Source organism: Manis javanica, chromosome 4 (assembly GCF_040802235.1).
Source record: "Manis javanica isolate MJ-LG chromosome 4, MJ_LKY, whole genome shotgun sequence".
NCBI lineage: Eukaryota > Metazoa > Chordata > Mammalia > Pholidota > Manidae > Manis > Manis javanica.
In genome coordinates this window covers 102155371-102183324 of record NC_133159.1, presented here as the reverse complement: position 1 = coordinate 102183324, position 27954 = coordinate 102155371, and the positions used below count along the sequence as shown (strand labels likewise).

General features: G+C 49.9%; 1 long non-coding RNA gene across 3 annotated transcripts; it reads left to right on the top strand.

The window, feature by feature from the left end:
• Window positions 1–113: 113 nt before the first annotated feature.
• On the top strand, window positions 114–4994 carry LOC140848958 (uncharacterized). Of its 3 annotated transcripts, none has more exons than XR_012130304.1 (4): window positions 114–665; window positions 1202–1343; window positions 3736–3889; window positions 4815–4994. It is a non-coding gene; the product is annotated as an uncharacterized lncRNA (long non-coding RNA). The 3 variants fall into 3 exon arrangements; XR_012130305.1 differs by having other exon boundaries at window positions 4812–4994; XR_012130303.1 differs by lacking the exon at window positions 4815–4994 and having other exon boundaries at window positions 3736–3974.
• Window positions 4995–27954: the final 22960 nt, after the last annotated feature.

The window sequence follows — 27954 nt, the reverse complement described above, 5'->3', positions numbered from 1 at the left end:
GGCGAGGGCAGGGCGAAAGGTGCCCTCTGATTGGCTCCTCAGCTGAATGGTTGCCTAGAAACAAGTAAATCTTCGGCAGGGGAAAAGGGATGGGCGTGGCGCTAAAGGAGGTAGCACTGCGCAGGCGCATTAGAGAGGGGCTGTGTCGCCTCCCCCCTAACTTCGGAGTTACTGGGACTCCCTTTTTTTCCACTTTTCACTACACTCCTTTGTGCCATTTCTATCACGTAACTTTTCCCCCGAGTTTTTCCCATTTCTATCCCTCTCCCTCGCAGGCCTGTTTTTCCTCTGCTTCTCGGCATTTTCGCGCTGCTTCTTTTCTCCAGGAGTGCGGAGTGAAACCCACGCCTACCTCCGGAGTGTGTTTTGAAGTAGGAAAAAAAATTAACGGTTTCCAAGCCGGGGGAACCTTCCTGATTCCCCCAAGCAAATTAGCTGGAGGTCATCAGCACAGTTGGTTCTCTGGCCGCAGTTACCACCTGTGCGCAGTTTAGTGGGGCTAAGGGCCTGCAGGAATCCAGGGCCAAGCCTGGCAACCACGACAGCTTCATCCCTACTCATTGTCACGGGGCTCAGTTGTGTATGTTACATAATACGCGAGCGGCGTTTGGACACCATCCACTCATTCCATAGCAAGTACTTTGGAGTCCAGGTTCTAAATTCAGGTACCCTGGGTTGGGATCTCCCTTCACCTAACTATCTGCAAGGCCTTGGGCAAAAGTAACTTAAACAACCCTCCATAAATCTACATTTCCTCACCTGTAAGGACTAAAAATAGAACAGCGTTGTACAGTTATATAAATATTAAATAAGAAAACGGAAAGCTGCTAGTGCAGGCCTGATAGAAAGTGTGTGGTGAGTGGTACTTACATCAAAAAGTGGCAGTTGTTATTTATCAATAAACAATTACTGAGCTTGTACTGACCCTTTACTGGGTGGTGGAGGAAAAGACTGCTTTCCAGATGCAATATTTCCCTACCCAAGCCCTCCAGCTTTGCCTGAAATAAGTGTGGTTCTCAAGTGTCTGCCAAGATATAAAAAGTTTTCAAATATATGCCTTCTCTGGGGCTGGGGATGTCCCCTGGAACATTAATGAGATAGCATAGCGGTATGAGTGCCTGTAGGGAAAGCCACAGTGGCTCTATTGTTGGACATCAAATCAGGATATGTGGTCTCATTTTTTTAACTTTTTTTTTTTGAGGTATGATTTCAGTGAAGTACACAGAGCTTACGGGTACAGACTGATGAATTTCTACTTGTGTGCATACATCCACATAACTGCCATCCGGATCAAGATACAGGACATCTCCAGATTCCACAGGCGCCTTCCCATTCAATATCCCGTAAGGGTAACCACTGTTCTGACCTCTATCACCATAGATGTATTTTACCAATGTCTGTACTTGATATGGATGAATTACGTAGTATGTGAATTTTCGTGTCTGGCTTCTTTAACTCAGCAGCATGTCAGTAAAATTCATCCATGTTGTGCATGTCACAATGGTTCATTGTTTTCCATTGCTGTGTATTATTTCATTATGTAAAGATTCAGTAATTTATCTCATTCTACTGGTAGGTGTTTGGGTTGCATCAAGTTTTTGCCTATTATGAATGAAACTGCTACACCCTTTCCCACTTTATTGTCAAAATGTAACAAAAACTGTGCATATTTAAAGTGCACTATATGATGTTTTGATATACATAAACATTGTGAAATGATTGTCACAACCAAGCTAATTAACATATCCATCACCTCACTTAGTTACCCTTTGCAGGTGTGTGAGTGGTGACATGCTTAAGATCAACTCTCTTAGCATGTTTCAAGTATAAAATACAGTATTATTAACTATAGTCACCATACTGTGCATTAGACCCCTAAGAATTTATTTATCCTACATAACTGAGCCCTTATACACTCTGATCTACCATCATCCTTACACATGTCTTTTGGTGGACACAGCATTCATTTATGTTGGGTTTATACCCAGATTGGAATTGCAGGGTTGTAGACTATACACTCATTAAGCTTTAAATCTACTGCCAAAGTTTTCCAAAGTGGTATAACAATTTATATTCCATCAAGTGATATGAGGTTTCTGGTTGTCCACATCTTTGCCAGTATTGGTATTGTCAATCTTTTTAATTTAAAAAGGATCATGTGTGTATCGTTGTGATTTAAATTTCCATTTAAATTACATTAGGTGGAAAAACAATTACATTTCCCTGATAATCAACCATGTTGAGCAACTTTTCACATGTTAATTTCCATTTGGATACCCTTTTAGGGAAGTGTCCAGGTCTTTTGCCACTTTGGAGGAGTTCTGTCTTAATGATGTATAAGTTTTTTTTACATATTCTGGATATGAATAATCCTTTGTCCAAATATATATTACAAACATCTTCTCCCAGTCTATGGCTTTCTTTTCACTCCCTTAATGTTATCTTTTGATGAACAGAAATTCTGAATTTTAAAGAATTCTAATTTATTTATCTTTTTATAACTAAGTGCTTTTTATGTACTGTTTAAGAAACCTTTGCTCAGCAGAAGGTCATTGAGGTCATCTCCTTTGTTATATTCTAGGAACTTGATTGTTTTAATCTTCACATTAGGTCTATGATTCATCTCTAAATTTTGATGCAGTTTGGGGTCAATATTTATTTTTTCCCATTTGGATATCCAATTAGCTTAGCAAAATTGGCAAGCAGTTTTGATGAATGAATGAATGAATGAGTATTTGTTGAATAAAAAATTCAGTTAAGAGAACAAAGTGACTGGTTACTTAAAATCCACATTGTCCAGAGAAATCCAAGACACATGATCACCATAAAATTGATGCAAATTATTATATTATGTTAGCCATTTCTACTATTTCAGTACCTCATGGACAACATTAACATAGGTAGCCTCAGGGTAGAACACAGTTCAGAAATTCATACCTAGAATTTTATCTGGCATTGTTTGGTTCTACCTTTGCTTAGGTAAAATTTTGCTCATTAGGCAACTTTGTGGTAGGAAGGAGGGGAGAGTCAAGAGCCAGAAAAAATATTCATTATTCATATACATGTATATATTTTTCCTTGGGCCCTTTTTTTTTTTCCTGGGACATAACTTGATTTTCCTAGAATTTGGTTTCCATTTTTTTGTTGTTATTTGTTTTGGTTTCTTTTAAAAAATACACAGTGTTCTTTCTACCTCATAAAACTGTGGCATCCTGGAGCTGGAAGGAGTCTGAGGAAGTCGCCAGGTACTGCCCACTGGATATGGAACCAGATATTGAAACTGTCCTTCCAAGATTATTGAAGCCTCCTTCTTGCCAAATTCCAGCCTCTGCTGGAGCACATCCAATCAAAATGGTCTAAAGACCTTTGTATTCAGAGTGATCCCCTGATGTGTACCTAGGAAAACTGAAGAAAGAGAAGCAGAAGCAGGAAAGTCTCAAATGCCGCCATGCCTTGCTTGTGGCCATGACCCTAACAAAGCTTTCTGTCTTAATAGAATCTTATTTTAAATGCCTAGAGAAACAAAGAAATTCTGTCGTTAATCTTTTTTGTAAGCCAAGAAGAACCTTTTGTATAGTGCCCAGTTATCCTCATATAGCAATTTCTTAGATCTTGAGTCTCTCTATTACTTTATCTCAAGGTGAATTACTATGAGGAACCTTTATTAAAATGCCTTCCCCTAAAGATTGCCTTGAAATAATTTTAAGTAAAGTTTCTATTGATGTATTTTGACAGATAGAGAAGTACACAGATAATAAGAACACAGCTCAATGACTTTTCACAAGCTGAACAAACCTTTGTCACTTGCACCCAGATCAAGAAACAAAGAAGCACCACAGCCCTTGGGGACCTGCTCAGTAACCACCACAGCAGCATCGGCTACGTCCTAGTGAGTCTCTGGTGGGACCAAGGCATGACTTGGCTTTCCCCTTCCACCTAGAATTCTCACCAATAAATCCCTGTCTCTTCTCAGGCTTCTGCAGGTCAGTATTTTTATTGGGTGTTACAGAAAGAGAACTAGGTTTAGAGTAAGAAGGTCTAAGTTTTATCTGGAGCAAAGCATGAGAGGATGAACCCAGTACACCCAGTACTGGCCAGATTTGATGGGTCAGGGAAAAGGGAGGGGGCTGCATCTTTGGGTATGACTGTAACTGCAGGCTCAAGCATAGCACAGCAGTGGAGGCCCTGGGGCACTGGGCCAGCATGAAGGGAGTAAGACAGGGCCCAGAAAGGGGGAGAGCTGATGGTGGCACTGCTGGAGGAAAAACGGCACCAGCAACAAGCAGTGCTGACTTCATCCCTCTGAGGTCGTGTCTCTAGACACCCTCCCTGCCCACCTCCCTAATGGTGCCACTGGAGAAAGGATGTGCTTTAGTTAGATGGCTAGGATCTCTGTCAAATGGCTCAACCTGTCTGAGTCTCAGCTTCCTAACCCAAACATGGAGTGGGAATTAGCCTCCCAGCTTCATGGAGGTAATGAGGTAGTGAACACACGGGAAAACGTTGTCCCTCCACAAGATTTATCCTTTTGCCAACTTTGCGCCCTTTTCTCACTTTACTGCCAGGACATCTTGGCAAGCAAATCAGATGAGAGAAGAGGAGGGCAAATTCTCAACACCTTGCGGTGGCACCCTGCACTTCTGAGGCCTCAGATGTCTTATCTGAGGATTAGTGTTTTCAAATCTCCCTTCAGGGAAAAAGGATTCCATGAAAGTGTAAATTGTTAACTGATCATTGCATATCTCATGACCAATCACCAGGTCCACTCTGAGTCTGCCTTACATTTAGGCCCTGGTTGTCTTTCTTTCCAGCAGCCATTCCCGAAGCTGCCCACACTGGGTCCATGCCTGTCTCCAAAGAGGCCTCAACCGTTCCCATGCTGCCAGAGGAAAGGCCTAGGGACAGCTAGCTACCAGGCGAGGTACTCAGCATTCAAACATTGCTCTTCCGGGCCTCATCAGTACAGATTTTTAGTTGCAAGCAATAAAAAATGACTCTGGATGATTTATAAAAAATGAAATTTACTTAAAAGATGTTGGGGAGTCTACAGATTCAGCAGGATGGCTGGAGAACTTGGCCAATTTCTGTGCTACCAGGGAAAAGGCTCAAAAACTCTACTGCAGAACTGGTCCAGGGAAGATGACATGAAGTCATCATAGACATAGACAGGGCCTGTGACTGCTGCTGCCTCTGGAAACTGAACGAAATTACCACCAGCAGCACTGCTATCACCCATCCATAATCAGAGTCCTTGTGTCCCTGCCTCTTCCCATCCCTAGCTTCTGGTTCCAAATCTGGGTAGGAGCAACTGATCAGCAGAGCTCAAATTGTGGGCCCAAGACCCAGTTGCAAGAAGTCTCAGGAATAGATATAATCTAAAATATAATCTAAAAATATCATATTATCTGATATTTCCAGCTTTATTTCTGGCAAGTGGGCTCTACCTCCTAAGGTAGGAATCCTCCAAAGAGAGAAAGGAGTTTTAGATGATGGATGGTCAGAACAAGTACCTCTTACTTTCTGCCCTTACATTCATTGCTTGTGAGCTTTACTCAAATGAATCAGTGGATCCTTTGATCCATGTAGCTCTGGGACACAGAAGCAGACAAGTTTCTGAAGCCTATAAATTGGAGGACTGGGAAATGGCTCCTTGAGAAGCTTGGAGGATGGAGGCCATCCAGCTGGCCCCACCCTGACAATACTTTCTGCTCTTGGCCAGGTGACACTTTTCCTCTTCAAAGTTCTTAGAATAGGCACTGAGTGGTTGTTTGGTGGAAGAAAAAAGAAAGAAGAAAAGAAAGAGGCCTTGAGTAACGCTACCTGCCCCTTCACCCCAAGTCTCAGGTTTCATTCCTAGCTTTCTGTGTGTGCTCTGGGCCTCAGTTTCCTTATCTGTTAAAAAAAAGAACGTGTCCTGACTTAGCTCCAGCACCTGTGGCTCCAGCAGTGACGTGAAGGAGGTAGAGGGCGGGTGGCAGTGCTGCCCAGACATCCTGGGGTTGGCTGCATATAATGACAGTGTCCAGGGCTGGTGCTTGTGTAACAGGCGGATTTACCAAGGGGGACGACTGTTTGCTCAGCAGCCTAGAAGTCTATAATTAGACTGTCACAACGTCAGCAAAAGTACAGGATCAATGTAATCAGAGAAGAAATGGAAAAGAACACAGCATCAGGCAAAGCCTCCAGGGGGTCTCCGTGGTTTATGGAGCACTGATGGCCAGGCGGGGTCAATGTCCCCTGTGGGTTTCCTCCGGGTGATGAGCAGGGTGGTCCCGGTCTGCCCTGGCTGCCCTGCCCAGCCCTCTGGCTCTCCTCCTCCCCACCTTCTCCCTTCCTCTGCTCACTGAGGCTTTGGGAAGAGAGTCCAAAGGGGGCAGGACTGGTACGCAAAGCTCAGCAACTGAGGCAACTCCGTTCTGCAGGATGTGAATGTATGTGGGCGTAGAGGAAGGCCAGCTTCTTTAAAATGCACATTCCCAGGCCCCATCTTGGTCCTATTGGGTAGGTGCCTGGGAATCTGCATTTAGCACAAACTCAGATGATGCCTCAGTTTCTAGGTGGCTGAGCCATCCTCCTCTCACATGATAGACTTGCCCTCTTGCTTCTGCTTTGTACCTGGCATGGTGATAGTACAGCCAGGATGGCAGCAGAATTCAGCACCACCAAGACTAAGGGCCTTTCCAAAGCCAAGGAATGATAATGGGCCTCTTATTTTCTTTTTAATCACATTTTGAATTCCAAGCTGCAGACATGTTTATCTCATTAATCCTCATGACATCTGATCTGGGGGTAATAGCCAGTGTCTTCCGTTTCCTTCAGCCAGAGTGAATCAGCACCAAGATCTGCCCCTGAAGGATCTGGATCCGAGGGCTTCTAGTCCTCCGAGCCTGATCTTCCAGGAAGAGACAACTAGATTTCACAAATCTGGGAAGCCATACTTTATTTCTTAAGTAATTTTAACATAAATAATACCTGTTGCACTGCATAAAAATCAGAAAATGTAGAGAAGCAGAGGGAAGAAATGAATCACTCCTAATTCCATGGCCACAATTCTGTTGATACTTTGGTGTTTAAGCTGCCACTCTAGTGTGAGTGTATATGTGTACACTCACACACACATACTCTGTTCCTACTTCAGCCAGGGTCCCAGAAGAAACCACTGACACACTGGAACAGGATTATGGAAAAGAGCTGTTTTATTCATGTTGTTGTTGGGCAAGGTTAGGAGAAACCTTAACAAGAGATGAGGCAGCTGGGAAAGACTGGGAACACAGGGGAGCCATCTCCACCCTAGGCCTGAAGGGCTGAGAAGACGGAGGTTACCGGGGCTTGGGGTGATTCACTACAGCTTGGAGGGGACTGCCTGGCAGGAGGTGCAGCCTCTGGTTGAACAATAATCTGCTCCAGCAGGAAGAGAGCCAGAGGAAAACCTGGCTGCTTACTTCTCTGACCTCCTGCCTTGGCCTCCCCGTGGCCCAGCTCCACTAGGAGGCAGGTTGGCGCAGTCCCTAGAAGTCAGCCTCCCCCAGATACAAAGCAGAGAGCTAAAGGGTGGAGGAAGGGTCTGGATGGGCAAGTGGAGACTGTCCAATGCAGTTTCCTATGTACATTTATGAATGCAATGATTGGTTTTAAACTTCCAGAATTCCAGATCTAGAAAATGCAGGTTCTGTTTTAAGCTAATTCTCTCCTTGACCACAGCACATGAACAAACTGTTATTTTGTGGTGCTTTCCTCAACACAGTGAGTTTGGAGCCCTGGCTGCTAAGTGACTTCTCTGTTTGCTCATTTGAGGCAGTTAACTATTCAGTTATTCAGTCGATGTGGTCTCCTCCATGATATAGGACACAGCGCTGGGCAGTTACCAAGGAGGAATCAGAGAAGACTGGCCCCCAGGAACTCATAGACTCACGGAGCACTTGGGGGCATGACACCAATATCCAAAAACCAGGCAGAGGGGTAGGCCCATGAAGAAGGCACAAAGGTTTACACTAATAATAGTGATTTATTAATCAAAGCTAGTAGCTTATGCCCATAGTAATTGATATGTATTAATAGTAAGTAAACTTAACATACACTGGTGCTTTTCTAAGTGATTTATATGTACTTACATTATTTAATCTCCCAACAGCCCCATGAGGTAAGTCATATTATTATCCTGATTTTCTAGCTGAAGAAACTGAGGCATGAATAGTGTAAAATATTTTAGAAACTGAGGCATTGGAAGCGGTGAAATGGTGAAGCCAGAATTTGAATGCAGACAGTCTGATTCAAACGCCCATTTTCTCAAACTATATTCTCCTACTGGTAGGTCCAGGATCAAACTATTTTGATAGTAATAGTCATTATTTGCCTTCTCAGTTCTCACTCTCGCAAGTGACTGCGAGAGTTTTCAGAGACTGAATGACATCTGATGCCATCCCTCTGAGGCTAATGGAATGTGTGCTGTGTGAGATTGTGGTTCAAAACTTCACCAGTTTAAATATCTAATACAGTAAATACCATAGAAATAACTCCCACAAGCAAGCTCTTTGGTGTCCTTAAGAGGGTCCCGAGGGATCCTATAAAGGGGTCTAAGCCCGAAAGGTTTGAGAACCACTGCACTAATCTTTTGTGACCCCCCCACTGGATTACAGGGTCAGATTTATTATCACTAGTTATCTTGCTTTGTCACAGGACAGTGTAAGGCAGATTCTACATTAGAGAATTATAGAGCCTAGAGGAAACCAGAGAGGTCCTCTGGACCATTTTCTTGGCTTTGTGGAGGATGGCGCCACGTGGTCTGTGGGCTTTCCTGCCCATGGCTGCCTCATGGGCCTGCTGATGGGCCAGGTGGGCCTGCTGGTCTTGTCCAGAACCCCTAGCTCAATCTACGTCAGGCTAGGGTGTGAAATTCTCCAGGGGAATTGAAAGTATCCAGTTTAAAGGCCACACTAATAAGATCTGTCATCTCATTTATGAGGGAAAGTGGAAGCTTCAGGCTTTGTGATCTTCAGTAGAAGAGTATAATTATAATTATCATCAAAATTTATAAAATATGATTGCAATGTACCCTGGTTTTCTTCAGTCTAGTGAAAAGGGGAGTAGGTAATAATAATTGCTTTTTAATTCATGGATATTGGGAATTGTAGCAAATGAATTTTAGCCAATCATGGGGGAAGACTGGAATCTAATACTGGGGATGGTATAAAATAATTGATATTCCTTACTTAAAAGTGAAAAGAAAGTAGAAAAATGTATGTAGTGGGCATTCTAGGCTGGTGCCAGCATCCTTTTCCCCTTCCCTGACTGGGGAGCTGCCATGCTGCTTGGGTAGAATTGGCATGACACGCCCAGTTCCCTAATTTATAATTAAACTTTTCCCACCTCAAATACTGTCTGATAGAGGAAAGAACTGTCATGTTGACCAAACAGAAAGAGTCAAATCTGAGAATTTAAGGACAACTTTAATTTTACATCACCCTCTTTCAAGCCAACCTTCCAAGTGACGTCTTCATTGTCCCAAAGTCCCCCTGCTCCATCTCACACACAGGCATTTCCTATACTAGCCTTGCTTTTCTTTCCAAATAAAACTCTCCTTGCCTGTGCAGTGACCAAGCATCACAAACGAGCCTTAACAATGAATATTTCCCAAGTACCAAGGAAAACAGGCGTAGGAGGGCAGCACCATGTGCATCACAAAGACCATTTAACCCGACTGAGTTCCAGGGCCTCTGTAGCAGAGCCCAGGCTGCAGCAGAAGGAGCATGACTCGTGTAGTGGCAGAAGGACAAGCTCCCAGCTCAGACGTGCTGGGTTCAAGCACCAGCTCTGTTTGTCCCTCTGAGAGAGTTATTTGACCTTGCTAAAACTTCAGCCTCCTTATCTCAAGATACTAAGATGCTGATAAGAAGGAACTTCTCTCACCTGCATGTTGTGAGGATTAAATAAGCTAATTCATGTACCATGTGTGTATATGGCAAAGTTTTCAAAACATGTCAACTGGAGGCAGTCCAAGAGATTTCCCCTCCCTGAGACTCTCAGTTTTCTAGACTGAGGAGGTGCTCCAGAGGATCTCCAGGGCCCCTTCCAGCCTGACGTGCTGATCTTAGCAGAGAGCAGAGCCAAAGCCCTCTTATGTTCATAGGTTCTCTTGTTGAAGAGCAGAAGATCACTCCTGGGGAGGAGGCCCTGCCCTGAGCTCCTGACCCAAGGTGCCAAGCGAGGGCTTCCCGTCCATGAGCATTACGTTTGTTCCTTCATTTAGGACAGTGGTCTTCAAACACTGGAACCACCTTGGGGTACTCGTTAAAAAGGCATATCTCCAAGTCCCAACCCCAGAGGCTCCTATTCTGTAGCTCTGGGGTAAGACCCAGGGGTCTTGATTTTGACAAGTACTCCTGATAGTTCTAACCCAAATGACCAAGGACCACACCTAAAGCAACCTGGTCTGAGTGGAAGGTGTTGGTGTCAGGTGGGCCTGGATTCATGGCCCTGCTCTGCCACTTGCTGGCTGGGTAGACTATTTAGCAAGCTCTTTAATTTCTTGGTGTCTCAGTTTCTTCCTCTGAGAAATGGGAACAATAATATCAACATCATCAGAGCCTTAGGACAAATAAATGATATAAGGTACTGCTCACAGAGTATGGGAAGGGTAGGCACGGATGATAGAGTCTGAAAACTCACTTGCAGAACTGAACTTGTCAAGGGGCGCTTTTGGCAGAAATGAATGTCCATGCTAATGTCCTGATAAAATGCCAGCTTGGGCTGTTCCATTCAGAATCTTCATTGTTCAAGAAGTCCACCCTCATATGCCCCCTAGCCCAGCACACTCATACCTTCCTCCTCCTCCTTTTAACTAGGCAAGCCTTCTGCCTGGAAGCCACCAGTGCTCCGGAGGCCTGTTCCCTGGTCCACCCCTCAACCCACAGAAAGAATGGCCATCATCAGGGAGCACGCCCCCTTCGTTGACATCACAAATGGGCAGACGCCTCTCGCAGCCACTGTGGGCATTCCTGAATCTAACACTTCTGGTTTTTCAAGCAGTATTCCAAGAACTAGTATCCAACCGTCACAGAAATAGGATATTCTGTGAGGGCAAATATCTGGGTACCAATTGGCTGTTTGGCTGATTTTATACACATTAATGTTTGAGGATGGCTACTTTACACAGAACATCTGATAACTCTCATACTCTACTAAACATAATTTAGTCTTTGAGGATTAGAAAGTTACTTTAAAAGCTATGTGGGTCCTTATTATAAATAATGATTAACATTGTATCTGAGAATGCCCTAAGTGGCATTTCTAAGAATTAGAATTCAGGGCATACCTTTAAGCCTGAAATTCTCAAAGATCCACGTACGTCTGTCCCACACAAAACCAGCTGGGGACCTAGGTGGGGGAGCTCAGAGACCTGGGTTCCAGGGTCGGCTCTCTTCAACTGCCTGTGTGACCTCGGGCAAGTTGCTTCTGAGCTTCAGGGTTCCCACCAAGCAGCAAGGAGGTTATCCCTCAGTGCCACGCCCTTCTAGCCTATAGTCTCTACGTCTAGGTGACAGAACTGGCCTTTTTCTCCATAGAATGATGCTTGCACTTGGTTCTCCTTTACAGGTTGGAGGGCAGTTAGAACCTACCCTTGCTGCCAATGAGCCAATACAAAATCCATTTCTATTTGTTCTGCACTGAGCGAATTCCCCAGGGCAGCCATCCAAGTGGTAATGGAGGTGGTGGTAACGGAGGAGGCCCAAGATGAAGACGTAGTTTCCAGCATCCAGAACATTAGGCGCGTCTTCCTGACACCAGGACAGTGAGAAGGAGGATGGAGAGCCCACTTGTTTGGCCATGTCTTGTGCCATCACGCTGACAGAGTCTCTGCTTTTCTGGCATCGTGTAGAGGAGACGCAGCTCTGAGGGGCAGCCAAGTGTGTATCGTGCCCCTCACCATGCCCCTGCCCTGTGGCTGGTGTCCAGGAGAGCAAAGCTAGCTTCTTTATAGCCATCAATCCCAAGATGGCACCTGGCAATGTCAGTCAGATGGTGGGTGCTCAGCCCACCTTGTCCCTTCATTCTGGCTCCCATTCCATGGGCTCCTGGTCACACTGGTGCAAGGAAAGCCTGTAGGGGGTGTTAAAGAGTTTTCTAGCAAAGATGACCTTATCTTCTATTGGGTCTTCCTATCTGTTTCTTCCTGGCTGGGCCTGCCCCTAGGCCTTGGAGGTGCAGTGGCTGAAAGGGGGAGAGGGTCCCAGAGTCAATGACGATAGTCCTCACAGTAGCTTGCAATGATTAAGTGCTCGCTGTGTGCCTGGAGCTGTACCAGGAGCTGTAGGATATTTTGTTTGGAAAAACTGAGGCAAGAGAAATTAAATGACTTGTCAAAGCTATGGGGCTTGTAAACTGAAGAGAAAGGATTTGAACGCAGACCATCTAGCTCCAGAGCTGGCCACTATTGAAGAGCAATGCCTTTCTAGAACTCGTGAGAACAGGGGTCATCGCCCAGGTGCCTCTTGGCAGCTCTGGGCAGCCTCCCTTTCCACTTTCTTTCTCGGAGCTTAGTGCTGTGGCCTGGGGAGAAGCAGACTTCTTTGAAGTTTCCACTATTTGCAAAGAGCAAGCTGCTCTGTTTCTTTTCTCCTGAGGGACTTGGTGGCTCAGCATAAAGGCAGAGAGCAGAGCCTCTGCCCTCTTAGTCCGAGCTTTGTAACTGCTCCCGAGATTGCTATCTGGGGAGATCATTTAAAAGATCATTTCTTGAACCCACCTCAGACTTTCTGAATCAGAATCGTAAGCAGCTAGAGGTGTTTTTTGGGGATCCCTAACATAGGGAACAGAGTTGCACCAGCTTCGAGGTAGAAAGACCCAGGCTTATGTGCCATCCTGCCAGCTACAGAACTTCTCTGAACCTTTGTGTCCTCTGTAAAATATGGACAGTAATAACTGCCTCATCCATACCATGACTTTATTGTAAGGGCAAAGTGTGATCATGTACCTGTCAGCCTTTGCATGAATTTTAATAGCCAGCTAGCATTTACTGAACTTCCAGACTAAGGACTTGACAAGCATTATCTGTGTTTTTAGACGTGTGAAAGGAAGAACAAAAAGTTCGGGAATGGCCCAGGAACCCTCTGCTTAGAAGCGGCAGGGCCTGGCTTGCTCCTGGCTCCATCTGAGTCAGACCTGCTGACTCCCTTTCTAAGTGCTGGCATCATACAGACGCAATATGATGGTGATTCGGGATGCACAGTGAGGTGAGCTCCGTGTTCCAGAAAGCAGGGCGGAGCAGAGATGCTCTGCAGAAGCCTGGGAGCTGTTTCACTTACAGGAGAACCTGAAAAGCCTCTCCCACTGATAGAAACTGCCATGTCAGTCACCGGGCATGGCTGCGCCACCGCTCCCCCGGCAGGCAGGGAGCATCAGGGGACTAGAATCATCAGCCAAACCTGAGGCCACGCTGTGGGCAGTGGCTTCAAGCACTCCGTCTGTCACATGTTCTGTTGGAAGAATCACCAAGGAGCAGGGGGACACTGAATCAGGGCATGGCCCCTGGCCGCAGCAGTCCCCTGCCCCCTCTGTCACTCCTGCCCCAGCCCTGAACAGCTGAGCCCAGTTCACCATCAGCAGGTTTGTCTGCTCTAACCCTTCAGCTGCCTCAGTCCCCACCGAGGGGCTTCGTGACCTTCCTGAGAGCCTGGACGCAGGCCAGGGTGTCCCCAAGGCCCTGCTCATACCCCATTCTGCAACTGAGCTCTTGTGCCTGAATCTTCAAGCATGAGTCCTTCCAGGACCTCAGTTCGTGTGATAGACATTATTATTTTATTAATAATACTAGTTACAAAAGAGTTGTCACTGTTTAACCCAGGACTGACTGAGTCTAATGAGTTGGGCATTGTGCTGTGTCCTCTGCCTGTATGATCTCAGGGAATCATCGCAACTAGGACATTATTATTCCCATGGGACAGATAAGGGAACTGAGGTGCAGAGATGTTAAGTATTAGCCATGTTCAGCGACCTAGCAAGTGAAAGAGCTGGGAAGTGAAGCAGGGCTGCTGGACTTCAGGCAGAGCCCACCCCACTGACCTGCCCAGGGTCCTGTGCTTTTGGTCTTATAACCTGCTGCCCGCTCCAGGGCCTGCCTTTCCTCTGCTAGAGGTCAGGGCATGGCACCCATGGACAGACCCTGAGAGCCTGAGTCTCCATCTTCCAGGACATGGTTCCTCGGGTCCTTTCCACCAGCCAGGCCTGCCGGTCCCTGCCTAGGCCTCTGCACTCGTCCATTCTCATGGGCCCTGCCCGGTCCATGTGCCCCCTTAGCCAGCTTGTGAGTATTTCCCAAGCCTCCCAACCTGTCTCCTGGCTTCTCATGCTCCAATCTGTCCTGCCAGTGGTTGCCAAAGGCCTCCTCCTGAATCATTAATGCTCCTTCCCCGGAAGACACTGCAGCCCCTGCTGTAGGTCACAGCATCAAGCGCAGACTTTGGGCCTGGCCTCCAAGGCTTTATGGTCAGGCCCAGACCTCTTCAGCCTGCATGCCATCACTGTCCCCTGGAGTCTGGCTCTGTGCACCCCCTCCCCAGCCCTCACAGGTACCTAATGGTTTCTCCTTGTGTTCACACTGATGCACAGAATGCTCACTTAGTCACTCAGAAGGCACCGAGCGTCATCTCAGGCACTGCAGGGCCTAGAAAGGCCAGCTTCTGCTGTATGGTGCTTGTAGATCAGCTGACAAGACAGTTTGGTGTCTTTGAGGAACCGAAAGCCAGGGCGGTGGTGCAGGGTGGGCTGGAGGAGTGTGGCTTGAGAGGAGGTTGAAGAAGTCAATGGGGACTGGGTCACGCAGGCACTTACAGGCCACACAGAGGGCTCCGTGTGACTCCCAGGACAAACAGAAAGCACTGGAGGGCTTTAAGCAAAGGAGTCATATGATCTGATTTCAAAATAGTGCTGCTATTGTGTTATCATTCCTGGGCTCCTGTCTGATCCCTCCACCGCACCCAGAGCTCCCATCTCTTTCTGCTCTGTGTCTGCAGAAGCTGCAGCACAAGAGGAAAGCAGGGCTGTCAGCAGGTGCCGTGGTGCTGATGGCTGGCACCCTGCCTGGCCTGTGCCAGGTGTCGGCCCCACTGATGAGCAGTGTGGTGATGACACATGGAAAACAGTGCAGGACAAACCAGAGGCAAGGATCAGTCCCCATGGCAGGACTTAAAGGCACTCTGGACTGGGAGAGGGAGTGAAAGAAACATCCAGGAGGAGCTGGAGTGGTGGAGCGGATACTTGAGCAGGAAGTGGATGGAACTGGGCAGGGGCCTCTGGACAGGGTGACAGGGGCTGGTGAGGAGTGGGCTCTGCTGGGGGCATGGTGTGTGTTGAGCAGCAGTGGGAGAAAGGTGGGCTAGTCTAAAGTGGGACTGAAGATATTGGCACTGTCTGAATTGTGTGTAGGGGAACCAGGGCCTGATGCGGTTGGGGGTGCTGTTAAATGGCTCGAGAGTCCCTGAGTGCCCACCACATGGCACCACTTCTGAACAGAGCAGCTTTAGACAGTTCCTTACCAACTGGTTGCCATGCTTTGGGTTATGTGACCATGCAACTCTGGCCATAAATAACCAGTCGGGCTGGGACTTGGCACCTGACCACAAGGGAGCCATCTATAAGCTGGTCTTGGGGACACCAGAGACCTGTGAGGTGACCTGGCACAGATCTCTGTCTGTGCAGGACCGATGTCAGAAAGAAATAACTGGCCCAACAGCATCCTCTCAGGGCATCTGGATGGCAGCCACACACAGATGGCTCCAGTCAGTAGAGTATGGCAGGGCTGCACAGCCCCACGTGGCATGGCAGGGAGCAGAAGCCCCCAGGCACAAGACATCATGAACAAGGAGAGGCAGACAAGATGGGCAGCAGACAAGAGGGAGCCTGGGGGCAGCAGTCAAGGAAAGCTGAGTTGCAAAGATGATGAAGACACTGGAGCAGGGAAGAGATGATGGGGCCCCACACTGCAGTGCTGTACTGTGAGAAGCCAAGAGGCAGTCCTCCACAAGGCCTGCTGGGGCAGCCCCAGCTTCCTTCTTGCTCCACGTACCCTGCCAGCAGCACCCTAAGGCTGCCTAAGTGTGCCTTGGGCCCTTCTCCCTGAAAGCATAGATGCCAGGACAAAGCTGCCATGAGCTACTATGAGCTGCCATGGGCTGGGGGTGGGGGCGGGGTGCTGCTGGGCTACAGAAGAGCTTCTCCAAGCTGTCTGTGATTATAACCCAGGGCAACCACACTGGACCAAGATTTGCTTGGAAAATCTTCAGGGCAGGGAGAGCCTGCAAGCAGTGGGTGGTAAATCAGAGGATTGGAGCCCCACCAAAAGTCACAGGAAAATTCCCGTCAGGGCCAGGAGCAGACACGAGGGGAGAGAGGCTGCGAATGGTTCCCTGGATGGGAGGAAAGATAGAAGCAGCCAAAGCTCAGCTAGATGGTATGAAAATAAAACGGAGGAATAATGAAACAGATGTCTGGAATCCTCAAGCAGGGTGGCTGGCAGGGAGAAAGGGCACTAGTGACCACATATTTGCTTTGCCTCCTGGAAGGAAAGCTCTCCAAATGGAAAAATTTCCCAGGCCAGTGAGGTCAGAATCTACAAGCAGCCCCTCTTCCCAAAAGCAAGGTGGTGGTGTCCGCTAGCCCCTCTGGGCCCCCTTGTGAAGTCCGCTGGGACCAGAAGGCAGGCAACCTGGCAGAGCCCTCAGGTCCCTTATTCTTTCATCCCCTCTGAGGAAAAACCTCTTCCTGGCTGGACAGAGTGCAGCAATAAACCATTTGCTGCCCAAGTTCACGGACCTGGCTCTGGAGGGAGGACCCACGGGAAGGGAAGCACATCCAACCGGAGGCTAGGAAATGTTTCCCTTGGTCTGTGACGGGGGCTGGTGTTGGCATACTTCCTCTTTGTCCACAACAGGATGGCACAAGTGAAAGCAAACAGAATGGCAGCCAATGCAAAGGGCTTCTTAGGCTTTCTCAACCAGAATGATCCGGGAATCAAGGCCAGCAGCAGGGAGGAGCTCCTGGGGAAAAGGGGTGGGGGAGCGAGAAGACCCCGCGGGAAAGTAGCTATCTCCAGGGACCCGCTACGTAAGACAAGGTTCCTGCAAGTAAAGCGCAGGTAGTGGTGAGGGTTTCCTTGTGTTCCTCACGTGTGTGTTTGTGCATGCCTATGCGTGTCAGTGTTCTGTCGGCTCCAGTCCCCTCCTGGGCTTCACTTTCCAAGACCTAGCCCCTCTCCTCTCCAGCAGGCCACAAGACACCTCCTTGGAGACCCATCTGCTTTTAACACTATATGAATACGTCAGTCAGGCCGTGCTAACAAGCAGCCCCAAACTCTCAGTGGCTCATAGCAATGAACATTTCCTTCTCACTCACTTCGCATGTGGGCCGCTGTCATCTGCGGCCCCTGTGGCTCTCCCCAGGACTGTTCACTGCGGGGCCCAGGTTGTGTGAGCTGCCCCATCTGGGTGAGCCCATTGTCACAGCAGAAGGAGAGGCAAGTGTCATGGTGGAGACTCTCAGGGCATTTTAAAGCTTCTGTGGTGATGTGCAGTGTATCATCACATCTACTCACGTTTCATGAGCCGAGTCATGCCACATGGTCAAGCCCAAAGTCAGTGCGGTGAGAAGGTATTTTACTTTCAAAGGGAAAAGAGACAGAAGTAAGCAGAGCAGTAATGCAATCTACCTCCGTTCCAGCAGATCTTTCTACAGCTCAGCAGTCTCCTCTGTGCAAGCCTGTTTTGTTCTCCTAACAACCATATGAAATAATAACAACTGGAGTAGCAATTCACATTTACCAGCCCTTTTCATTGTGGCAGTGTTGCTGTAAGTATTGTACGGGCATTGTTTGCGTTTATACTCACAGCAAACCTGTGACGTTAGAGACCACTGGTCTTCCCATCTCACATAGAAGAAAACTGAGGCTGAGGGGTTAAATGATTTGCCCAAAGTCACACAGTTGCTAAGGGTTAGGCCTCGGGGGAGCCGAGTGTCCTCCCCGACCCCTCCCATTGCCTGGGCAATGAGCCTCCTGCCGCTGGAGTGGTGCAGTAAAGGCCCAGTGACGGTCCCTATCCCAGTCTGTCCGCCTTTCCCCACAGGGGAGCCTAAGGTGGTGAAGCAGCCTGAGGGCCAGGTGGACCCACTGTGGAGTCCTGGCTCAGCCACCGATGACTTCTGGCAGGTTCCCCAAACCCCCGAACCTTTACCTCCCTTGTCTGTGATGTAAGAGCCTCAAGGTAATGCCCACCACTGGGTAACTGGCCTTGCCCTCCACCCTGGGTTCTGATGGATTTCTTTGGTTTTGTTCCTCTTCTTCACTTTTTACCCACCCCCCAATCCATCCCTCTCCTGATTTGGCTACTTCCACTGTCCACTCAGACAGGTTCATGCTAAGGTGCATGATGAGGTGGGGGGCACTTGCCCATCTGCGCTTCAACAAAGAAGCAGAACAGGCTGGCTCCCTGCACTGTCCACATGCATGCTCACATGTAAACACACACACACATGCATACAGATGCACATGCAAAGGTACGCATGTGTGTACACAACATAAACACATATATACATACATATGCACAAATACACTCAAACATACATTTAGGCACACATGCACAAACACACTGACATCCACCTGTACACGTAAGGATGCATGTGTGTACACATGTGCACAAAACACACATACACAGATTCATGATTATATACATATACACACAGATACAAGACACACATATGTACGTGAACATGCAGATACATGGACACATATACACAGAAGCATGCACGTGAATATATATACACAAATACACACACATACACACACACTCCTCCACATGTATACGCATGTATGTATGTACACATATGCCCACAAACTCACACAGACACACATACACACACTCCGTGCAGGCACAGCCCCTGGATGGGGTGTGGCTTGTGGAGCACGTAATGCTGTCTGTCTAGCCAGTTCCTCTCCTGGAGGGTAAGTGCTCTTTAGGGGCAGGGCCTGGTTCACAGCTAGGAATCAGCAGCATGAAGAGGGCCCTTGGTGATCAAGTCCCTTCCCCAGCCCCTTCTTACAGGTGAGGAAACTGAGGCCCAGAGAACAATAATAGACATGGTGCTTCCAATATGCCGAGGACAGTTCTAAGCTCTTTATATGTATTGGCCCCCTTAATAGTCATGAGGGCCCAATCAAGTTCCTATTATCTTGTTTTTCCAAACAGAGGCCCAGAGGGTCACCAGTTAGTCTCACAGTGGGTGCTGGAGTCAGATTTAGGCACCCTGGTCCAGAGCCTGTGCTCCTGGCTGCTAAGTTGGGTTGCCCCTCTGCCACCAACTGTAGCCACGTGACTCTGGGCACAGGAACTTGTGATGGCCGCAGAAGCCAGGTCAGACTCCAGAACCTTTGAACCCTGGTTGCCTCACTCTGCTACCTGGCTGAAAGGCCTGTTGTTTTACCATGTGGTAGTTTGCAGGGGACATACCCAGAGCAGGGGGCCGAGGGTGGGAGGATGCAGGGGAGGACTGGGAGGTAGGGGGTAGCAGGGGGCTCTGTTCTCTTCCCCTCCTGCTTTCCAGGGACAGGGTGTGAATGGCCTGCAGTTCCTGAGAAGGGAGACCAGCATCTGGGCAGGCCGGATGCCTGGTTTCTTTGGCAAATGTGCTCACATTCTCCTGGCTGTGCTTTCTGGGGCTTGACTTAAGTTTAATTCCAGCCGGAATGACTGGAAATACCAAGTATTTCGCTAGGATTAATGCCTGCCTGGAAGAGCCAACTGCGTCCCTCCACCACAACCAGGTAGCATGGACCTTGGAGGACCGATAATCCCCGGGAAAGCTCTGTGACTCACCTCTGGGTGGCTTCTCAGCTCCGGGAGGGCCAACCCACTGGACAGATGCCCAGGCCCCAGCCTCTGCTCCGAGAGGAGAGGGCAGAACAGGATGGCTTAGCTCAGAGCTGCCCTGTTCCCCCACCCATGATGGGGGCCCAGCCCCACTCAGCTCCCATCAGCAAACACTGCTGTGAAAGTGGGGAACAGAGGGGCACAGGGCAGGCAGGGAAGGCTTAGCTCAGCTTCTCCAGCCCCGTGCCCTGGCGATGGGGCAGCACTGTGCAGTGGTCAGGGCACTGCTCCTAGGCACACCACCAGTTTCTTGGCCTTAGCCACATTGTGTAACTGCCCTGTGCCATGGCTTCTCATCTCTGAGTAGGGAAGGTAACCACATTGCCCACACATGGCCAGAGCCCATATGAAGAGTACATGAGGCAGTGTTTTCAGAATACATAGCACAGTGCCCGGCACATGGAAAGTCCCAGGTACATGCCAGTATTAATGTGAGACATTAGGCACGTCACACCTGCCAAGCCTCTAACAGTCTAGAGGAAAACAACCAAAAGTGTGAAACCCCCCTTTCCAAGGTGCTTGAGCTGGTTCTCCTTCCCATCAGCTGGTCCCGGACTTGCAGAGGTCTTAGCCAGCTCTGCCACAGGGAGCTCTTCTGGCAGCAGGCTCAGCTCTCCCAGGCAGCTCCTCACTGATCAGCCTTTGCCCCCTACCCTTGGGCTTGGCTGCATCTTTACTGCCCTGGCTCTTAGGCCTGGTTCTGACCAGCCACCCTGCTGGTACCCCAGCGTCCCTCCAAGGTGGAGCTCTGAGCCAAGCCCCACCTGGTGATCAGTGAGCAGGGGGTGGTTGTCTTTCCTTCCCAATACCTAGTTTCACAGCTGGGGTCCTACCATCCACAGACAGGTCCCCACCAAGTCAGGCCCCTGGGCATCAGCTGTCTCCTGAGCTCCTTGCCCTGCACCTCAGGTTTCCATGAGCCACTGGAACCCTGCTGTGTCACTGAGAAAGTTCCAAAACACCTTGCAGCTTGCATCTAGGACCAGACTATCAGAGCAGGGACAAACCCAGCGAGATGCAAGCTAGTTAGAGGGGAAGAAAAGGAAAGTCCTGGGGAAAGGAAGGATGAGGCAGGGTGCTGGGGAGTGCCCATCATACATGGTTCAAGGCTGCAAAGCAGTCACTGCAGAGCTGCCCAAAACGTTTCCAGATGAGCACCTTACTCCCTACGGTCCAGTCCCTTTTGGTCACCATGCAACCCAGCAAGGACTTTATTCACAATCATACCTCTGTGCCCATTATGCACCTTCAGTCTTCCCAGGCCCTGCAAAAGCTATCTCCTCTGCTGGAATGCCTGCCAGCCTTTCCTACTATGCACCATGAGTGAATTCCTATTTATCCTTCAAACCCCAGCTCTAATGTCCCCTCCTGCAGGAGGCTTCCCCTGAACACTCCCTCCCATAGTCAAGCACACCTGCCGGTGGTGTTCCATAGTGCACTCTGTATCTATGTGCCTCTCTGTAGTGCAGTTTATTGGCTCATATGTCGTCTCCCTTGCTTTCTTGGGGCAGGGAATGTCTTATCTGTCTCTGTATCCCAGCTCCTTCAGAGCTTGGCATTGAGTGAAGGCTCTGTTAAAATCTGCTGAAATGGAAAGCACCAACAATAACATCTTTTGCTTAACCCTTCATGCCTCCCACCAATAAAGCAAATCTGAACATCCAGCCCATGCCCTCTCTGGGGCTGGACATCTACAGTGGACATCAAGCCAAGATCCCAAACATCACACAGCCTCACGGAGGAATCACGATGTGCCTGCCCTCAGGAAAGGTGAATCAGAAGGAAGCTTCCAAAGAGGCCCAAAGTCACCCACTGGTGTCCTGCATTTGCATAGGCATCCCAGCAGGTAGAGATCTGAAGCACCAGCAGCATGAAGAATGAAAAATCAGAGTGTGGCCAGAACTGAGATGTCAGCACTTGTGGACTAGAGCAGCCAGAGGAGCGGCATGAAGGAGAAGCTGCGCCAGACACCACCCCTCTCCCACGCAGAAGCACAGCACGTAGTGCACTCTCAAGCTAGGAATCTCATCAGGCCTGAAGCTCCAGCTCCAAAGAACACCATGTCCTGCCCCAGCCCGAGGCCTGACTCCACTGGACCCTCTTGCCACGGGCAACACCAGCACAGATGACCACCCACACACTGCCATCAACTGCCTGCCCACTCTCGAGCCCTCTCCTCTCCAACCCAGTGCCCCAGGCTCAATCCCAGGCAACATCACCTCCCATCTGGTGTCACTGAATCCAACCTCTGGAGTCACAACTCTCACAGTCTTGCCAGCCTTGCCTCTGAGATGCACCCAGACAGTCCCTGTTAACATGTAAATCACACACACCATTTAAAACTTCCCCAATCGGCCTGGCTCTGGAGAGGCAGTTCTGGTGAATAAGGCAGGGGTCAAACGCATGCTAAACTCCCAGCTCTCAGGCCTGATGTCCTTTGCCCGTCTCTCCAGCCTCCTCTCACCACCCCCAGCACACAAACCCCGCTGGTTCTCAGGTGACAAGGTCCTTTCCTCCCTTCCCCGCCTGCTATCCTTGTACCTGTCCCCCTGACTGAGGGAGGCTCCCCACAGTGTTCCCACAGCTCTGTGCCCCTGTCTCTATTATCTCTCTCTCAGATTCAGAATTCTGAGCTCCAATAACTGGATAATAGAGATACAACAGCACACAAAACCAATAAGAATGACATAATGGATGGAGCATATTTAAGATGTCTACACAAGTATATATGTATATAAGATGTTTGGTGGTTGGGAGAAAAATTAAGCAGGACATAGGGGAATAAATGCTGGTGGTGATTTCACTAAGACCAAGGAAGAGGGACTGGCCCTGTGGATAACTGAGAGAACTTCTTGGGGCCGTGGTCATGTTCTGTCTTAACTGTGCTGGGGGCTATGCAATTGTATACATTTGTCCAAACACATGCAAACACTTAAAAATGGTAACTCTTGCTTACATAAATTGTATCTTAATAAACCTGACATCATAAAAGAGTGCCCCAGACACCAGAACTATGAGGCAGGAGTGCGTCTGGTGGGATTGTGGGGGTTGAGGAGCCACAGGCCACTGCCGGGAGGGCAGAGCAGGTGCACTGGATCTGAGCGGCGTGTGTTTGTGCACGCATCTGTGTCCTGAGTTGGCCAGAACAGAACGAATACAGACTTCTGCAGGTGGGCACCACCAGTGTAGGAGCCGCTGAGTTGTAGCCCACCGGTGGTGTGGTGACACTGAGACTCAGATAGAGTCTTCTGCTCCCAGAGCCAGCGCCACCTCAGAGACCAAGGAAAGAAAGGGACACTGTGAGGAAAGTCATCACTGAGAGGAGCTGGGACGGGATGGGGTGAGTGGGGCCTGGTGGCCCCAAACAGGCTGTTTGGCCAGGAGCCAAGGGATGGGCCTCGGGCTCCAGGCAGAAACAGGTATGTTTTCCTCAGGCCAAGATCAGTGGGCCTGGTGGGAGCCTAGGGTGGAAGTGGGCTCAGCCTGAGGAAAGGACAGTGGCCCTTGGAGAGGGTTTGAGCCAAGGGCAGACAAGAGCACACAGCAGGGAGGCGTCACGGAGGCTTCATTTTCAGCCCGCACACCCTGACCCCTGTGACTGATTCACTAGGCCGATGACCACTGTCACAGCCTTGGGTGTGGGCACGGCACGTGGTGCTTTGGCTGGACCTTACAAGTGGCCATACAGGACCACATGCTGTCTCACTAGTGACCTTGCCAGGGTGTCAGGGCAGATGAGGGGACAAAGGCAGGAAGAATGAGGTGACTGCCCAAGGTCAGATATCAAGTAAAGGGCAAATCAAAGCCTGAGCAGACCCGATGCAGGGCAGTACTGATGCCCCGCCTGCTTGTTCAGATCACCTGTGTGCCTCTGGAAGGCTGATTACCAGGCTGGATAGGAGTCGGTGGGATGCCGTGATGAAATGTCTGTGTCCCCCCAGATTTCTATGCTAAATCCTGGCCCACAGTGTATTGGGAAGGAAGTGGGGCCTATGGGAGCTGATTAGGTCATGAGGGTGGAGCCCTCAGGAATGCAATTCGTGCTCTTACAAAAGGGACCCCAGGGAGCTCCCTTGCCCTCTTCCCACAGTGAGAGTGCAGAGAGAGGAGGGCTATGACCCAGGAAGCCACTCTTGGTTCCAGGAACCAGGTGCAGAACCTGCTGGCACCTTGATCTTGGGCTTCCAGCCTCTAGAACAGCGAAAATAAATTTTTGTTGTTTAGGCTGTGCAGTCTACAATGTTTTCGTCAGAGCAGCCTGAATGGACTAAGACAGACTTAAAGCAAGCCAAGGAGGCCAGGCTCTCAGCCTTGGAAGGAATATCACACTACCCACTCAAGCTGCCTGGGGCTCGGGGCTGGGCCAGCCAAAGCTAGTGTCCCTGAGCTCAGTCAGTGGCCGCTGGGTCTGGGGGCTGCTGAAGGACATGCATTTCTGCACAGGGCCTGGAAAAGCATGCAAAGAGTAAAAATCATCCATCCATTCATCCATCCATCCCACAAATACCAGCCAAGCCTTACTCAGTGCTTGGCCCTGGAAAAGCAGGATGTTGTGAAGGTCTGCAGCCTGGTCGGAGAAGCAGTTGTTAACTGGGCAGCACAATACAAGCAAAACTTCAGCCACAATAAATATGCTAAGAAATGAAGACATGGTGCTCATCAAAGCAGGATTTGACCTGGTTGGGAGATCTGAGGAAAGAGTGGGGAGTAATGAGCAGAAAGGAATGGGAAGATCATCCTAGGAGGAAACAGGCTTGTACAAAGGCCCTGTGGTGAAGATCAAAGGCATGCGAGTGTGGTTGGGCTGAGAGAGCGGCAGGAGTGGGGAGTCTGAGCCTGCAGAAGCCACACCAAGTGGGACTCGTGAGAGGGTGAGGACTTGGGCAGAGAAGTTGGAGGGGGACCGCCGGGGAGGAAAGTTTGGGGTGTTTAGAGCAGAGGGCTGGAGCTCAGGTTCACATTTCCAAGAGGTCTTATGCCAGGTGTCTTGGTGCTGGCAGCCACCTGGCTTCAAGCTCTCCCAGTGCCACCCTGCTCCGCTGCTGGGAAGCTACCACCACCCACTGGGAACCCCGATTCACACACAGCCGGGCATCTGTCTGCTCCCCAGACTTTGGGCTTGGGTCTTTCTTGCACACATGGCCCGTCTGTAGTCCCTCTGGGTGAATGCAGTGTGCGGAGCTTGGGGCCTCCCTGCAAGTGTATGTAAACTGAAACTCTAGCAAATCCCAGGGACCCAAAAGCAGGGGTGCAGGGCCAGGGGGGGAACTTTGCCCAGGTGCCTTAGCATCTCTCTTGTGGCCTTCTCAATCTTGGCCTGGTTCTTGGGCTGACCTAGGAATTGATTCAATTCTTACAAGGTCAGCTCTCAGATTTTACAGTCTAAACTTTCCCGTAGCAAAGAGGTGTATGCACCAGTAAACATAATGTCCGCAATGCTGGAGCCCCTCCCCTCTTCCATTGTAAGCCCAGGATTACTGTGGCCACAGCAAGCACACTGGGTGATGCCATGCTGGACCCTCATGGCAGCTCTGAAGAAGGTAAGGCAGGTTCCATCCCTGATCCCTGATTCAGTGGGGAGAGCTAAGGCTCTAGAAAGTTAAGCCAGCAGTTCTCAAGACTGCATGCTTATCCAAGAGCAGGGCTGAGCCCCCAATCCTGGCTGTGCACTCCCCTGTGCTGGTGTGAGGGTTGCTCCGACAGCAGGGCCTTCCCGTGTCCTGCCAATCTTGCTTTGTGGGACCTGCCATACCAGGAAGGAGCAAGGGCCTGCATGCAGCCCAGGCTCCTAGCAGGAGAACAGTGCTTTCCAGGTAGGTGGGTCCCCTCTCTGCACCCAATTTGGCCTGAACAGCCTTACAGGAACCTAGAAACTACAAGCCAGGGGGACCTGGGCTCTGACCCCGTGGACCTGGGGGAGACCATTCCCTCCTCCCCCACCAGCACCAACCTCTCCCCAATGTCCCATTTGCTGAGGAAGCTTGAGGGCTGCCTGTTAAGGCACCAAAGGTAGGAGCAAGCAGAGGACAGAAGGAGTAGAGAGGAGGTGACAGCAGTGGGATGGGAGGGGGCAGGAGGTGAGGGGGCAGATGTGAGCCCTCGCGCCCGGGCTGAGAGTGGGGGCTGCTCTAAAGGACAAGAGGGTGGCAGAGCAGGACGTAAAGGAAGGCCTCACAGACATAGCCCACTGACCCTGGGCAAAAGAGCCCATTCCAGGCCAGAGGGGCTCCCAGCAGTCCTGGGCCCACATGAGCCATGATCGGGGTCTTAGGTGACCACAGCTTAGCCCTCCTCTCTCACTCCTTTCTTCTCTGGGCTCTTCGCACAGCACTGCAGATGGTCACAATGTCCACCCCACTCCCTGCCCTTCCCTGCACACCCCTTCCTGACTTCCTCACCACCACCCTGCACAACCTGGCTTGACCAGCCCCTGGGGCTACACGCGGGTCCTCAAACAAGCAAAGGGAAGTGGCTGCCAGACGCTGTAGCCGGGCTTTCTCCTGGAGGGGAGCACTGGGGCACTGCTTCCCCAAAGTACCTGGCTTCCCGCTCACCCTCTATGGAGTGACTTCTCCCTGCTCTGTGTTCCTGACCTCATCCCCCTCATGATTGGGGCAGAAGAGTAGGACCTAAGGGTGTTGGGACGCCCCGCCAAACTCTCGTCCTCCAGGTGGAATGACCAGGCTGGAGCTGCAGGGCTCACCACCCACACAACCCCAGTGCACGCATACACGTGCACGCGTGTGTGTGCATGTGTGTGTGTGTGCGTGTGGCCTCTGGGCCCAGGCCATCAGGCTATTCCTGGTCCTCAGCAATTACCCCTCGGCTCTAGTACCCCTTTGGGAGTCAGGAGCGGCAGATGACTTTCTCTGGCCTTGGTGGAAGCCTGGAAGGACAGGAAACCCTCATCTTCCAGGACACAAACGCTTGCTACCCTGGGCTGAGAGGGGATCTGTGAGAAAATAAAAACTGCCTTCATTCCCTCTACCACTTTTACCCTCCCTCAAGCATCCAGCAGACACAGGCCCTGGGGCCAGTGGGTTTGGGGGCATGGTCCTCAAGAACTAAGGCAACCTCTTCCCGTCCAGGCTCAGAGGAGTCCCTATAGTACAGGAACCAGCTGATGATCATTCACTCTAGGGCTTCCCAAGTGCACTATCACCAGGCCCCTTTTGGGGGTGTAGTGCTTCTTAGCCGGGGATGCTAGCTGCCACAGAGCTCACCAGAAATCACTGTGCCAGAGAAATGCCTCCCTAGGGTCTCTGATTTCCCATGTTACACACATACCTGCAGAGCTCCAAGAATCAAAGAGCTTTTTCATAAGAGGCAGTTTTGAGTGTGCATCATGGAAAGTAGCTTTTGCGTTCCCGTATTCAACAAATATTTGTTGAGCTCCTTTGTTGCCTTTCCCTTTGTTAAACAATTGCTTCATATGTACTTTGCAGCTGGATCCACAGGAGGTAAGCCTTTCCCACCAGGACCAGCACATTCCTGAGCCTTGGGCCCTTCCCTTACTGCCCCTTGGTGCGGCTGGAGGAAAGCTCCTGATAAGGGGCCCTGGCCAAACACAGGGCCAAGCAAGATAAAGCTGAAGGCCAGCAGGGTTGTGTGTGCTGGGGGAAGGCCTGGGCCTTCAGAGACTCAGAGGACAGCACCAGGGAGGAAGCTCCCAGAGACCCCAGAGGCTGGCAGTGTCCTAAGCAAAACGCAATGGAGGAGAAAAGAGTGAGCAGTTCTTTCTCTCCGTGGGACGAGCAACCGCAGGAGCTCAGTCCAGGTTTGGGCGCTCCTGCTTAGCAGAGGGCTGAAGAAGCAGCAGTGGTTTCATTTTGAGAGGAACGGCAGAAGGGAAGGGCCTGGTGGGACAGAACCAAGACAGAAACCAGCCGCTGCAGTAACAGAGGGTGGTGGCACCTGCCACACAGCCACCGAGTTGGCAGAGGCTCCCAGAGGTCCAAATGGGGCAGACCTCAGCACTGGGGGGAATTGGGGAAATGCCTGGCAGAGATGAGCCTTATACAGGGGTGCTCGAAGTGTGAAT